The 13,316-nt window shown below is 37.7% G+C and overlaps 2 protein-coding genes across 3 annotated transcripts in view; one reads left to right on the plus strand and one right to left on the minus strand.

Moving 5' to 3' along the window:
• The window catches only part of FOCAD (focadhesin), a 309,592-nt gene that overhangs the window by 274,755 nt on the left and 21,521 nt on the right, over nt 1-13,316 (plus strand). The window lies entirely within an intron of this gene.
• Nucleotides 1-13,316, minus strand: part of HACD4 (3-hydroxyacyl-CoA dehydratase 4) — a 104,056-nt gene that overhangs the window by 12,310 nt on the left and 78,430 nt on the right. The gene's annotated exons all lie outside the window — the stretch shown is intronic.

Genomic DNA, 13,316 nt, shown 5'->3' on the forward strand with positions numbered 1-13,316 from the left:
TCAGTATAGAGTTATGTGAATACCCAACCAGTTAATTCCTATCACAGCATTTTAATTTTTATCACATCTGATTTTTCCTTGTCTGTTTGTCCTCTCACTAGAGAGTATAAGCTCCTTGAGCATGGTGACCTCTTCTGCCCTGTTCAACACTGTCTCCACTGTCTGGTAGCTAATAGATACTCAGTTGAATAAATGAATGTGTTTATGAATATATTTACTTTTTTGGTCAGAAATTCTTCTACTTGTAATAGCAATGGTTAACTCCCTGATAATATGTCCTATACTCCTAGTACTACATTACAAGGTGGAATAGAAATAAAGCTTCAGTTACTGGTAACACAGCATAAAAGAGTGGCAGGTGTGTTGAGCTTTTAACATTTTCAAAAAGCAAAAAAGTGTTGGTTGGAGGGGAGAGAAACAGCACTGGAAGACACACAACTAGTTTTATTATACTTTCCCAAGTTGGCAGAGGCAACGGTAAGGAGGTAGGTTTGTTGGTGGCTACCTAAGAAAATATGCTGATTCTTGAGATAGCTGTAGAAACATCAGAGAAAGTCCTGCATTAGAAGTATGGGTTTACTAGTCATCAACACATAAGTAGTCTGTGAAATTATGAGTAAATGAGCTTAGGCAGTGATAGCAATTATATTAGGGTGCTTCTTATTACAGAAAACAATGACTCGCTTCAAGTGACTCAGTATTTACTGTAAGGATTCATAGGTTTCCCAGAAATCTAAGGACAGAAACTATTCTCAACCCTCAGAGTATCAGGAGCAGAAAGATACCAGGCATCAAGACTTCACCTTGCTTTCTGTCTACCTGCCCAGGGCTGCACTGTATCAGTCTCTTCCATGGATTCTGCTTTTCTTATCAAAGACTGCTTCATCCCTTTCTCTTCTTCTTGTGCTTGTGTGTGTGTGTGTGTGTGAGTGTGTGTGTAAAATACACATCACATAAAATTTATCATTTTAACCATTTTAAAGTGTACAATTCAGTGGCATTTAGTACATTCACAATATTAGGCCACTGTCTAGTTCCAGAACATTTTCATCACCCCAAAAGGAAACCTTGTACTCCCTGAGCAGTTGCTTCCATTCCCCCATTTCCCCCAGCCCCTAACAGCCAAAATCTGCTTTCCGTCTCTGTGGATTTGCCTATTCTGCATATTTCATTTAAATGGCATCATATGCCATATGGCCTTTTGTGATGGGCTTCTTTCGCTTAGCATAATGTTGTCAACGTTCATCCATGTTGTGGCAAGTATCAATATTTAGTTCCTTTTTTATGACTGAATAATATTCCAGTGCATGGATATGCATTTTATTTATCCATTCATCAGTTGATGGGCATTTGGGTTGTTTCTACCTTTTGGCCATTATGAGTGGTGCTGCTATGGAGATTTGTGTACAAGTTTTTGTTTGAATACCAGTTTTCAATTCTTTTGGGTATGTACCAAGGGGTGGAATTGCTCTGTCATACAGTAATTCCGTATAGTTTTTTGAGGAACTGCCAAACTGTTTTTCCACAGTGGCTGCACCATTTTATATTCCTACTAGCAATGTATGAGGGTTCCAATTCCTCCACATCCTTGCCAACATTTGTTCTTTCTCCATTATTATTATTATCATTATCATTATTATTATCATCCTATTGAATGTGAAGTGATCACTTGGTTCTGATTTGTGTTTCCCTAATGACTAATGAGGTTAAGCACCTTCAACTACTTGTTGGTATATCTTCTTCGGAGAATTATCTGTTCAAGTCCTTTGATCATTTTAAAAATTAGATTGTCTTTTTGTTGTTTAATTGTAAGAATTATTTGTGTATTCTGGATACTGGACCCTTATCATATATACAATTTGCAAATGTTTTCTTGCATTCTCTAGGTTGTCTTATCAATTTGTTGATAATATCCTTGGACACACACGTTTTTAACACTGACAAAGTCCAATTCATCTTTTTTCCTTTTGTTGCTCATATTTTTGGTCATACCTAATAATCCATTGCCAAATCAAAGGTCATGAAGACTTACCTCTATGTTTTCTTCTAAGAGTTTTACAGTTTAATTCTTATATTGTCATTGACCCATTTTAAGTTAAGTTTTGTATGTGGTGTTAGGTAGGGATCCAGCCTCATTATTTACATCTGGATACCTAGTTGTCCCAGCACCATTTGTTGAAGAGACCCTTCTTTCTCCTATTGAGTGGTCTTAGGACCCTTGTCAAAAATCAGTTGACCATAAATGTTTGGGTTTATTTCTGGCCTCCCAATTCTATTCCATTTGTTATATGTCTATCCTTATATTTGCCAGTACCACACTGTTTTGATTATTGTAGCTCTGTAGTAAGTTTTGAAATTGGTATGGGTGAGTCCTTTAAATTTTTCTTTTTCAAGATTGTTTTGACTATTTGGGCCCCCTTGCAATTTCATATAAATTTGAGAATCAACTTTTCCATTTCTGCAAAAAAGGTTGTTGAAATTTTGATAGGTATTGTGTTGAATCTGTAGATAGCTTTGAGTAGTATCATCTTAACAATATTAAATATTTCAATCCATGAACTCAAGATGTCTTTCCATTTATTTAGATTTTCTTTTACTTCTTTCAGCAATGTTTTGTAGTTTCAGTGTGTGTGTCTTTTACCTTGGTTAAATTTATTTCCTGATATTTTATTCTTTTGGGACTATTGCATGTGGAATTGTTTCTTAATTTCCTTTTCAGATTATTCATTGCTGGGATATAAAAACACAACTAATTTTTGCTTGTTGATCTTATACCCTGTAACTTCACTAACTTCTCTTTTTCTGTGTGTAGGATCATGTCATCTACAAATAGAGATAGCTTTACTTTTTCCTTTCCAATCTGGATGCCTTTTATTTCTTTTTCTTGCCTAATGGCTCTGGCTAGAACATCCAATACAAAGTGGTGACAGTGAGCATCCTTATCTTGTTCCTGATTGTAGAGGAAAAGATTACAGTCCTGCACCATTGAGTATGATTTTCACTGTGGGTTTTTTCACAAATGTGCTTTATCATATTAAGATAATTCCATTCTTTTCCTAATTTTCTGAGTATTTTTTTGTCATGAAAGAATGTTGGATTTTATCAAAAGCTCTCTGTGTCAATTGAGATGATCATATGTTTTTCCTCCCTTCATTCTGTTAATGTGGTATATATTATTGATTTTCTTATGTTGTATGACACTTTTATTCCTGGGATAAATCCTGCATGGTCATCATGTATAATCCTTTTAATATGCCCTTGGATTCAGTTTACTAGTGTTTTGTTGAGAATTTACACATCTATATACGTAACAAAGAGTGGTTTGTAGTCTTCTTTTATTGTGTTGTCTTCGTCTAGCTTTGGTATCAGGCTAATGCTGGTCCCATAGAATGAGCTAAGAAGTATTCCCTCCTCTTCTGTTTTTTGGAAGAAACTGAGAAGGATTGGTGTTAATTCTTCTTTAAGTGTTTGGTAGAATTCACCAGGGAAACCATCTGGTTCTGAATTTTCTTTGTTGGGAGGTCTTTGATTACTGATTCAGTCTCTTTACTTGTTATAGGTCTGTTCATATTTTCTATTTGTTCTTGAGTTGGTTTTGGTAATTTGTGTGTTTTTAGGAATTTGTCCATTTCATCTAGATTATCCAATTTGTTGCACACAACTTCTTCGTAGTTTTCTCTTATAATCCTTTTTATTTCTGTAAGGTTGATAGAAATGTCATCACTTTCATTTCTAATCTTGCTTACTTGCATCTTCCTTCCCAATCAGTATACATGTTATTTAATTTTCTTGTCTTATTCTGTAAGCTAGGTCTTCCAATATAATATTGAAATGCCATGGTGAGAAGAGACATCCTTGCCTTGTTCCTAATCCTAGTAAGAAAGCCTCTAGTTTTTCATCAATAAGTATGATGTTAGCTGTTTTTTAAAATAGATATGCTTTATCTAGTTGATGAAGGTTTTTTTCCTATAGATATGCTTTATCCAGTTGATGAAGTTCCCCTCTATTCCTAGTTTACTGACAGTTTTTATCATGAATGGGTGCTGGATTTTGTCAAATGCTTTTTCTGCATTTGTTGATATATATTCATATGATTTTTCTTCTTTAGCCTCCTGATGTGATAGATTACATTAATTGATTTCCAAATGTTGAACCAGCCTTGCATACCTGGGATAAGTTCTACTTGGTTGTGGTGTATAATTCTTTTTATACATTGTTGGATTTAATTTGCTAATATTTTCTTGAAGATTTTTGCATCTATGTTCATAAGAAATATCTGTAGTTTTCTTATGTCTTAGTCTGGTTTTGCTATTAGGGTAATGCCATCCTCATGGAATGAGTTATGTAGTATTCCCTCTGCTTTTATCTTCTGAAAGAGATTAAAGAGAATTGGTATAATTTCTTCTTTAAATGTTTGGTAGAGTTCACCAGTGAACCCATCTGGGCCTGTTGCTTTCTCTTTTGGAAGGTTATTAATTATTGATTCAGTTTTTAAATAGATGTAGTTCTATTCAGATTGTTTGTATCTTCTTGTATGAATTTTGGCAGATTGTGTCTTTCAAAGAATTGGTTAATTTCATCTAGGTTATCAAATTTGTGGGCATAGATCTGTCCACACAGAGCCTCCAGCATTGCATCAATTGTAGTTCAGATTTTCTTACCCCAGCACTGTTCCTGCAGCATCCACTCATGAGTCTCTGCTCTGATAAGCCATGACTCCCTGTATTCATTTGTCTGTCTCTCTAGTCTTAGAGGCAGCAGTTTGCCCTGTGTTCTTCCCTTTCTTAAGGATCTAAGAAGAGTTGTTGATTCTTCAGTCTGTTCAGCTTTTTACTTTTATACCAGAGTGGTAAAATCCAAGCTCCTTACATGCAGAACTGGAAACCAAAAGTCTCTCCTTTTTTTAAAACTTTTTTTAAATTATAAAAAACATATAACATAAAATTTACCATCGTAACCATTTTTAAGTATACATTTACATAGTGTTAAGTATATTCACATCATTGTGAAACTAATCTCCGGAACTTTTTCATCTTGCAAAACTGAAACTTTGTACCCACTAAGCAAATACCTACCCTTTCTCCCTTCCCTGACCCGTGGTAACCACGATCCTACTTTCCATATCTATTAATTTGACTATTTTAGATGCCAGGTATAAGTGGAATCATACAGTATTTGTCTTTTTGTGACTGGTTTATCTCACTTAGCACAGTGTCCTCAAGGTTGAGGACATGTAGCATATAACAGGATTTCTTTTCTTTTTAAAGTTGAATACTGTTCCATTCTATGTATATATCACATTTTGTTTATCCATTTATCCATCAATGGACATTTGGGTTGCTCTTGACTATTGTGAATAGTACTGCTACGGAGGAGCTGAACCAAGATGGCAGAGTAGAAGGACGTGCTCTCACTCCCTCTTGTGAGAACACCAGAATCACAACTAGCTGCTGGACAATCATTGACAGGAGGATACTGGAACGCACCAAAAAAGATACCCCACATCCAAAGACAAAGGAGAAGCCACAATGAGACAGTAGGAGGGGCGCAATCACAGCAAAATCAAATCCCATAACTGCTGGGTGGGTGACTCACAGACTGACAAACACTTATACCACAGAAGTCCACCCACTGGAGTGAAGGTTCTGAGCCCCACGTCAGGCTTCCCAACCTGGGTGTCCAGCAACAGGAGGAGGAATTCCTAGAGAATCAGACATTGAAGGCTAGTGGGATTTGTTTGCAGGACTTCGACAGGACTGGGGGAAACAGAGACTCCACTCTTGGAGGGCACACACAAAGTAGTGTGTGCATCGGGACCCAGGGGAAGGAGCAGTGAACCCAGGGGAGACTGAACCAGACCTACCTGCTAGTGTTGGAGGGTCTCCTGCAGAGGCGGGGGGGGGGGCTGTGGCTCACCACGGGGACAAGGACACTGGCAGCAGAAGTTCTGGGAAGTACTCCTTGGCGTGAGCCCTCCCAGAGTCTGCCATTAGTTCCACCAAAGAGCCCAGGTAGGCTCCAGTGTTGGGTTGCCTCAGGCCAAACAACCAACAGGGAGGGAACCCAGCCCCACCCATCAGCAGTCAAGCGGATTAAAGTTTTACTGAGCTCTACCCACCAGAGCAACACCCAGCTCTACCCACCACCAGTCTCTCCCATCAGGAAACCTGCACAAGCCTCTTAGATAGCCTCATCCACCAGAGGGCAGACAGCAGAAGCAAGGAGAACTACAATCCTGCAGCCTGTGGAACAAAAACCACATTCACAGAAAGATAGACAAGATGAAAAGGCAGAGGGCTATGTACCAGATGAAGGAACAAGATAAAACCCCAGAAAAACAACTAAATGAAGTGGAGATAGGCAACCTTCCAGAAAAAGAATTCAGAATAATGATAGTGAAGATGATCTAGGACCTCGGAAAAACAATGGAGGCAAAGATCGAGAAGATGCAAGAAATGTTTAACAAAGACCTAGAAGAATTAAAGAACAAACAAACAGAGATGAACAATACAATAACTGAAATTAAAACTACACTAGAAGGAATAAATTGCAGAATAACTGAGGCAGAAGAATGGATAAGTGACCTGGAAGACAGAATGGTGGAATTCACTGCTGCTGAACAGAATAAAGTAAAAATAATGAAAAGAAATGAAGACAGCCTAAGAGACCTCAGGGACAACATTAAATGCAACAACATTCACATTATAGGGGTCCCAGAAGGAGAAGAGAGAGAGAAAGGGCCCGAGAAAATATTTGAAGAAATTATAGTCGAAAACTTCCCAAACATGGGAAAAGAAATAGCCACCCAAGTCCAGGAAGCGCAACAAGTCCCATACAGGATAAACCCAAGGAGAAACACGCTGAGGCACATAGTAATCAAATTGGCAAAAATTAAAGACAAAGAAAAATTAGTGAAAGCAGCAAGGGAAAAATGACAAATAACATACAAGGGAACTCCCATAAGGTTAACAGCTGATTTCTCAGCAGAAACTCTACAAGCCAGAAGGGAGTGGCATGATATACTTAAAGTGATGAAAGGGAAGAACCTACAACCAAGATTACTCTACCTGACAAAGATCTCATTCAGATTCAATGGAGAAATCAAAAGCTTTACAGACGAGCAAAAGCTAAGAGAATTCAGCACCACCAAACCAGGTCTACAACAAATGCTAAAGGAACTTCTCTAAGTGGGAAACAGAAGAGGAGAAAAGGACCTACAAAAACAAACCCAAAACAATTAAGAAAATGGTCACAGGAACATACATATCGATAATTACCTTAAACGTGAATGGATTAAATGCTCCAACCAAAAGCCACAGGCTTGCTGAATGGATACAAAAACAAGACCCATATATATGCTGTCTGCAAGAGACCCACTTCAGACCTAGGGACACATACAGACTGAAAATGAGGGGATGGAAAAAGATATTCCATGCAAATGGAAATCAAAAGAAAGCTGGAGTAGCAATACTCATATCAGATAAAATAGACTTTAAAATAAAGAATGTTACAAGAGACAAGGAAACACACTACATAATGATCAAGGGATTAATCCAAGAAGAAGATATAACAGTTATAAATATATATGCACCCAACATAGGACCACATCAATACATAAGGCAACTGCTAACAGCTGTAAAAGAGGAAATCGACAGTAACACAATAATAGTGGGGGACTTTAACACCTCACTTACACCAATGGCCAGATCATCCAAAATGAAAATAAACAAGGAAACAGAAGCTTTAAATGACACAATAGACCAGATAAATTTAATTGATATTTATAGGACATTCCATCCAAAACAGCAGATTACAGTTTCTTCTCAAGTGCGCAAGGAACATTCTCCAGGATAGATCACATCTTGGGTCACAAATCAAGCCTCAGTAAATTTAAGAAAATTGAAATCATATCAAGCATCTTTTCTGACCACAGTGCTATGAGATTAGAAATGAATTACAGGGGAAAAGTAAAAAACACAAACATATGGACACTAAACACTCGTTACTAAATAACCAAGAGATCACTGAAGAAATCAAAGAGGAAATAAAAAAAATACCTAGAGAAAAATGACAATGAAAACTTGACAATCCAAAACCTGTGGGATGCAGCAAGAGCAGTTCTAAGAGGGAAGTTTATAGCTATACAAGCCTACCTCAAGAAAGAAGAATAATCTCAAATAAATAATCTAACCTTACACCTAAAGGAACTAGAGAAAGAAGAACAAACAAAACCCAAAGTTAGCAGAAGGAAAGAAATCATAAAGATCAGAGCAGAAATAAAGGAAATAGAAATAAAGGAAACAATAGCAAAGAACAATAAAACTAAAAGCTGGTTCTTTGAGAAGATAAACAAAATTGATAAACCATTAGCCAGACTCATCAAGAAAAAGAGGGAGAGGACTCAAATCAATAAAATTAGAAATGAAAAAGGAGAGGTTACAATGGACACCGCAGAAATACAAAGCATCCTAAGAGACTACTACAAGCAACTCTATGCCAATAAAATGGACAACCTGGAAGAAATGGACAAATTCTTAGAAAGGTATAACCTTCCAAGACTGAACCAGGAAGAAATAGAAAATATGAACAGACCAATTACAGGTAATGAAATTGAAACTGTGATTAAAAATCTTCCAACAAACAAAAGTCCAGGACCAGATGGCTTCACAGGTGAATTCTATCAAACATTTAGAGAAGAGCTAACACCTATCCTTCTCAAACTCTTCCAAATATTGCAGAGGAAGGAACACTTCCAAACTCATTCTATGAGGCCACCATCACCCTGATACCAAAACCAGACAAAGATACTACAAAAAAATAAAATTACAGACCAATATCACTGATGAATATAGGTGCAAAAATCCTCAACAGAATACTAGCAAACAGAATCCAGCAGCACATTAAAAGGATCATACACCATGATCAAGTGGGATTTATCCCAGGGATGCAAGGATTCTTCAGTATACGCAAATCAATCAATGTGATATACTGTATTAACAAATTGAAGAATAAAAACCATATGATCATCTCAATAGATGCAGAAAAAAGCTTCTGACAAAATTCAACACCCATTTATGATAAAAACTCTCCAGAAAGTGGGCAAAGAGGGAACCTACCTCAACATAATAAAGGCCATATACGACAAACCCACAGCAAACATCATTCTCAATGGTGAAAAACTGAAAGCATTTCCTCTAAGATCAGGAACAAGACAAGGATATCCACTCTCACTGCTATTATTCAACATAGTTTTGGAAGTCCTAGCCTTGGCAATCAGAGAAGAAAAAGAAATAAAAGGAACACAGATTGGAAAAGAAGAAGTAAAACTGTCACTGTTTGCAGATGACATGATACTATACATAGAGAATACTAAAGATGCCAACAGAAAACTACTAGAGCTAATCAATAAATTTGGTAAAGTTGCAGGATACAAAATTAATGCACAGAAGTCTCTTGCATTCCTATACACTAATGATGAAAAATCTGAAAGAGAAAGTAAGGAAACACTCCCATTTACCATTGCAACAAAAAGAATAAAATACCTAGGCATAAACCTACCTAGGGAGACAAAAGACCTGTATGCAGAAAACTATAAGACACTGATGAAAGAAATTAAAGATGATACCAACAGATGGAGAGATATACCATGTTCTTGGATTGGAAGAATCAATATTGTGAAAACGACTATACTACCCAAAGCAATCTACAGATTCAATGCAATCCCTATCAAATTACCAATGGCATTTTTTTATGGAACTAGAACAAAAAATCTTAAAATATGTATGGAGACACAAAAGACCCCGAATAGCCAAAGCAGTCTTGAGGCAAAAAAATGGAGCTGGAGGAATCAGACTCCCTGACTTCAGACTATTCTACAAAGCTACAGTAATCAAGACAATATGGTACTTGCACAAAAACAGAAACATAGATTAATGGAACAAGATAGAAAGCCCAGAGGTAAACCCACGCACCTATGGTCAACTAATCTATGACAAAGGAGGCAAGGATATACAATGGAGAAAAGACAGTCTCTTCAATAAGTGGTGCTGGGAAAACTGGACAGCTACATGTAAAAGAATGAAATTAGAACACTCCCTAACACCATACACAAAATAAACTCAAAATGGATTCGAGACCTAAATGTAAGACTGGACACTATAAAACTCTTAGAGGAAAACATAGGAAGAACACTCTTTGACATAAATCACATCAAGATCTTTTTTGATCCACCTCCTAGAGTAATGGAAATAAAAACAAAAATAAACAAATGGGACCTAATGAAACTTAAAAGCCTTTGCACAGCAAAGGAAACCATAAACAAGACGAAAAGACAACCCTCAGAATGGGAGAAAATATTTGCAAACAAATTAACGGACAAAGGATTAATCTCCAAAATATATAAACAGCTCATGCAGCTCAATATTAAAGAAACAAACAACCCAATCCAAAAATGGGCAGAAGACCTAAATAGACATTTCTCCAAAGAAGACATACAGATGGCCAAGAAGCACATGAAAAGCTGCTCAACATCACTAATTATTAGAGAAATGCAAATCAAAACGACAATGAGGTATCACCTCACACCAGTTAGAATGGGCTTCATCAGAAAATCTACAAACAACAAATGCTGGAGAGGGTGTGGAGAAAAGGGAACCCTCTTGCACTGTTGGTGGGAATGGAAACTGGTAACAGCCACTATGGAGAACAGTATGGAGGTTCCTTAAAAAACTAAAAATAGAATTACCATATGGCCCAGCAATCTCACTACTGGGCATATACCCAGAGAAAACCACAATTCAAAAAGACACGTGCACCCCAATGTTCATTGCAGCACTATTTACAATAGCCAGGTCATGGAAGCAACCTAAATGCCCATCGACAGACGAATGGATAAAGAAGATGTGGTACATATATATAATGGAATATTACTCAGCCATAAAAAGGAACGAAAGTGGGTCATTTGTTGAGACATGGATGGATCTAGAGACTGTCATACAGAGTGATGTAAGGCAGAAAGAGAAAAACAAATATCGTATATTAACGCATATATGTGGAACCTAGAAAAATGGTACAGATAAACCAGTTTGCAGGGCAGAGATTGAAACACAGATGTAGAGAACAAACGTATGGACACCAAGGGGGGGAAAGTGGCGTGGGGGTTGGGGTGGGTGGGGGTGGGGTGGGATGAATTGGGAGATTGGGATTGACCTGTATACACTGATGTGTATTAAATTTATGACTAATAATAACCTGCTGTATATAAAAAAAGATACTAATAGGGAAGGGCTCTAAGACACATCAATAAGTGAGAAAAATAAGGTGTAGTAGAACGGAGAGTTATAATATGCTGCATTTGCATAAAAAATAATGATTTTTCTGCTTTTTGAACTATGAATAAATTATTATATAATTTTGAAAACAAAACAAGAAAATAAAAAATAAAGTAACTTTTACTGTCAAAAAAAAAATAGTACTGCTACAAACATGGGCATGCAAATATCTCATCGAAACTCTACTTTCAGTTCTTTTGGAAGTGGGATTGCTAGGTCATAAGGTAGGTCTATTTTTAATTTTTTGAGGAGCCATCATACTGTTTTCCATAACAGTTCTTCTATTTTATAATCCCACCAGAAGTTCACAAGGGTTCCAATTTCTCTACATCCTCACCAACACTTATTTTTTTCTATTCTTTTTTTTTTTTTTAAATAGTAGCCATCCTAATGGCTATGAGGTGATATCTTATTGTGGTTTTGATTTGCGTTTCTCTGATGATTAGTAATGTTGAACATCTTTTCATATCTTTTTTGCCATTTGTGTACCATCTTTGGGAAAATGTCTTCAAACTCTTTGCCCATTTTATATGTTTCTCCTTTTCCCTTTCCCTATGCTTCTCCTTTCTTGACTGTTTGACCTTTTATTGACTCTGCTTCTGGTTCTGCTTCTCCCTGTTTTTCAGCTCCTACTAATTGTTCTACTTTTCTTGCTGACTCTGCATGTGCTTCTCCTTTTTCCTGTGCTCCTCCTTTTTGTAGCTGTTTTTCCTTTTGCTGACTCTGACCTACCTCTGCTTCTCCCTTTTTCAGAGTCCGCTGATTCTGTTACTTTTTCTGCCTCTGCTTCTCCTTTCTATGGCTGTTTTTCCTTTTGCTGACCCTGCCCCCGCTCCTGCTTCCCCACTTTTCAGGGTCTGCAGATTCTGCTGCTTTTTCTGCCTCTGCTTCTTCTTTTCCTGTGCTTCTCCTTTCTGCAGCTGTTTTTCCTTTTGCTGACTCTCCACTCACTTCTCCTTCCCTATTTTCAGCATCTGCTGATTCTTCTACTTTTCTACTGCTTTTTCTGACTCTGCTTCTCCTTTCTCCTGTGCTTCTCCTTTTTCCATGCTTCTTATTTCTGCAGCTGTTTTTTCTTTTGCTGGCTCTGCCCCGACTTCTGCTTCCTCACTTTTCAGGGTCTGCTGATTCTGCTACTTTTTCTGCCCCTCCTTCTCCTTTTCCCGTGCTTCTCCTTTCTGCAGCTGTTTTTCCTTTTGCTGACTCTGCCCCCGCTTCTGCTTCCCCGCTCTTCAGGGTCTGCTGATTCTGCCTCTGCTTCTCCTTTTTTTACTGTGCTTCTCCTTTTTTACTGTGTTTCCCATTTTCCCATGCTTCTCCTTTCTGCAGCTTTTTTTCCTTTTGCTGACTTTGCCCCCACTTCTGCTTCCCCGCTTTTCAGGGTCTGCTGATTCTGCCTCTGCTTCTCCTTTTTTCCTGTGCTTCTCCTTTTTCCTGTGTTTTCCCTTTTCCCATGCTTCTCCTTTCTGCAGCTGTTTTTCCTTTTGCTGACTCTGCCCCCATCTCTGCTTTCCCCTGTTTTGGAGTCTGCTGCTGCTGCTTTATCTGCTGATTCCACCCCTGCTTTTCCTTTTCCTGCTGATGCTTTTCCTTTCCCTGATTCTGCTTCTCTTTCTGCTAATGCTGATTTCCCTTCTGCTGCTTATGTTGATCCTGCTGCTGCAGTTACTTCTCCTTCTTGGTCTGCTACTTTTTCATACATCATTTCTGACCTCCTTGTAACTTCACTTCTATATGACCCTCAATGGCTACTCCAACCCTGGCTTCACCTTATGGCTGCACTCAGAACTGCTAGAGTGTCTCATTTTTTCAATTTCAAATTACCTCCCACCTGAAAAAAAAAATAAAAAGAAAAGAACATGGTGCTATGTCACAGATAGCTGGTTAACCTATGGATTAGCTGTTACATCTGGTGCTCATTTGTGGAGCAGTCAGCCATGGCACAGGCTGAGGAGAAGAAGAAGCAGGGATCACATGGGACAGAAT

This window comes from Balaenoptera physalus (assembly GCF_965194825.1).
Source record: "Balaenoptera physalus genome assembly, chromosome: 7".
Taxonomy (NCBI): Eukaryota; Metazoa; Chordata; class Mammalia; order Artiodactyla; family Balaenopteridae; genus Balaenoptera; species Balaenoptera physalus.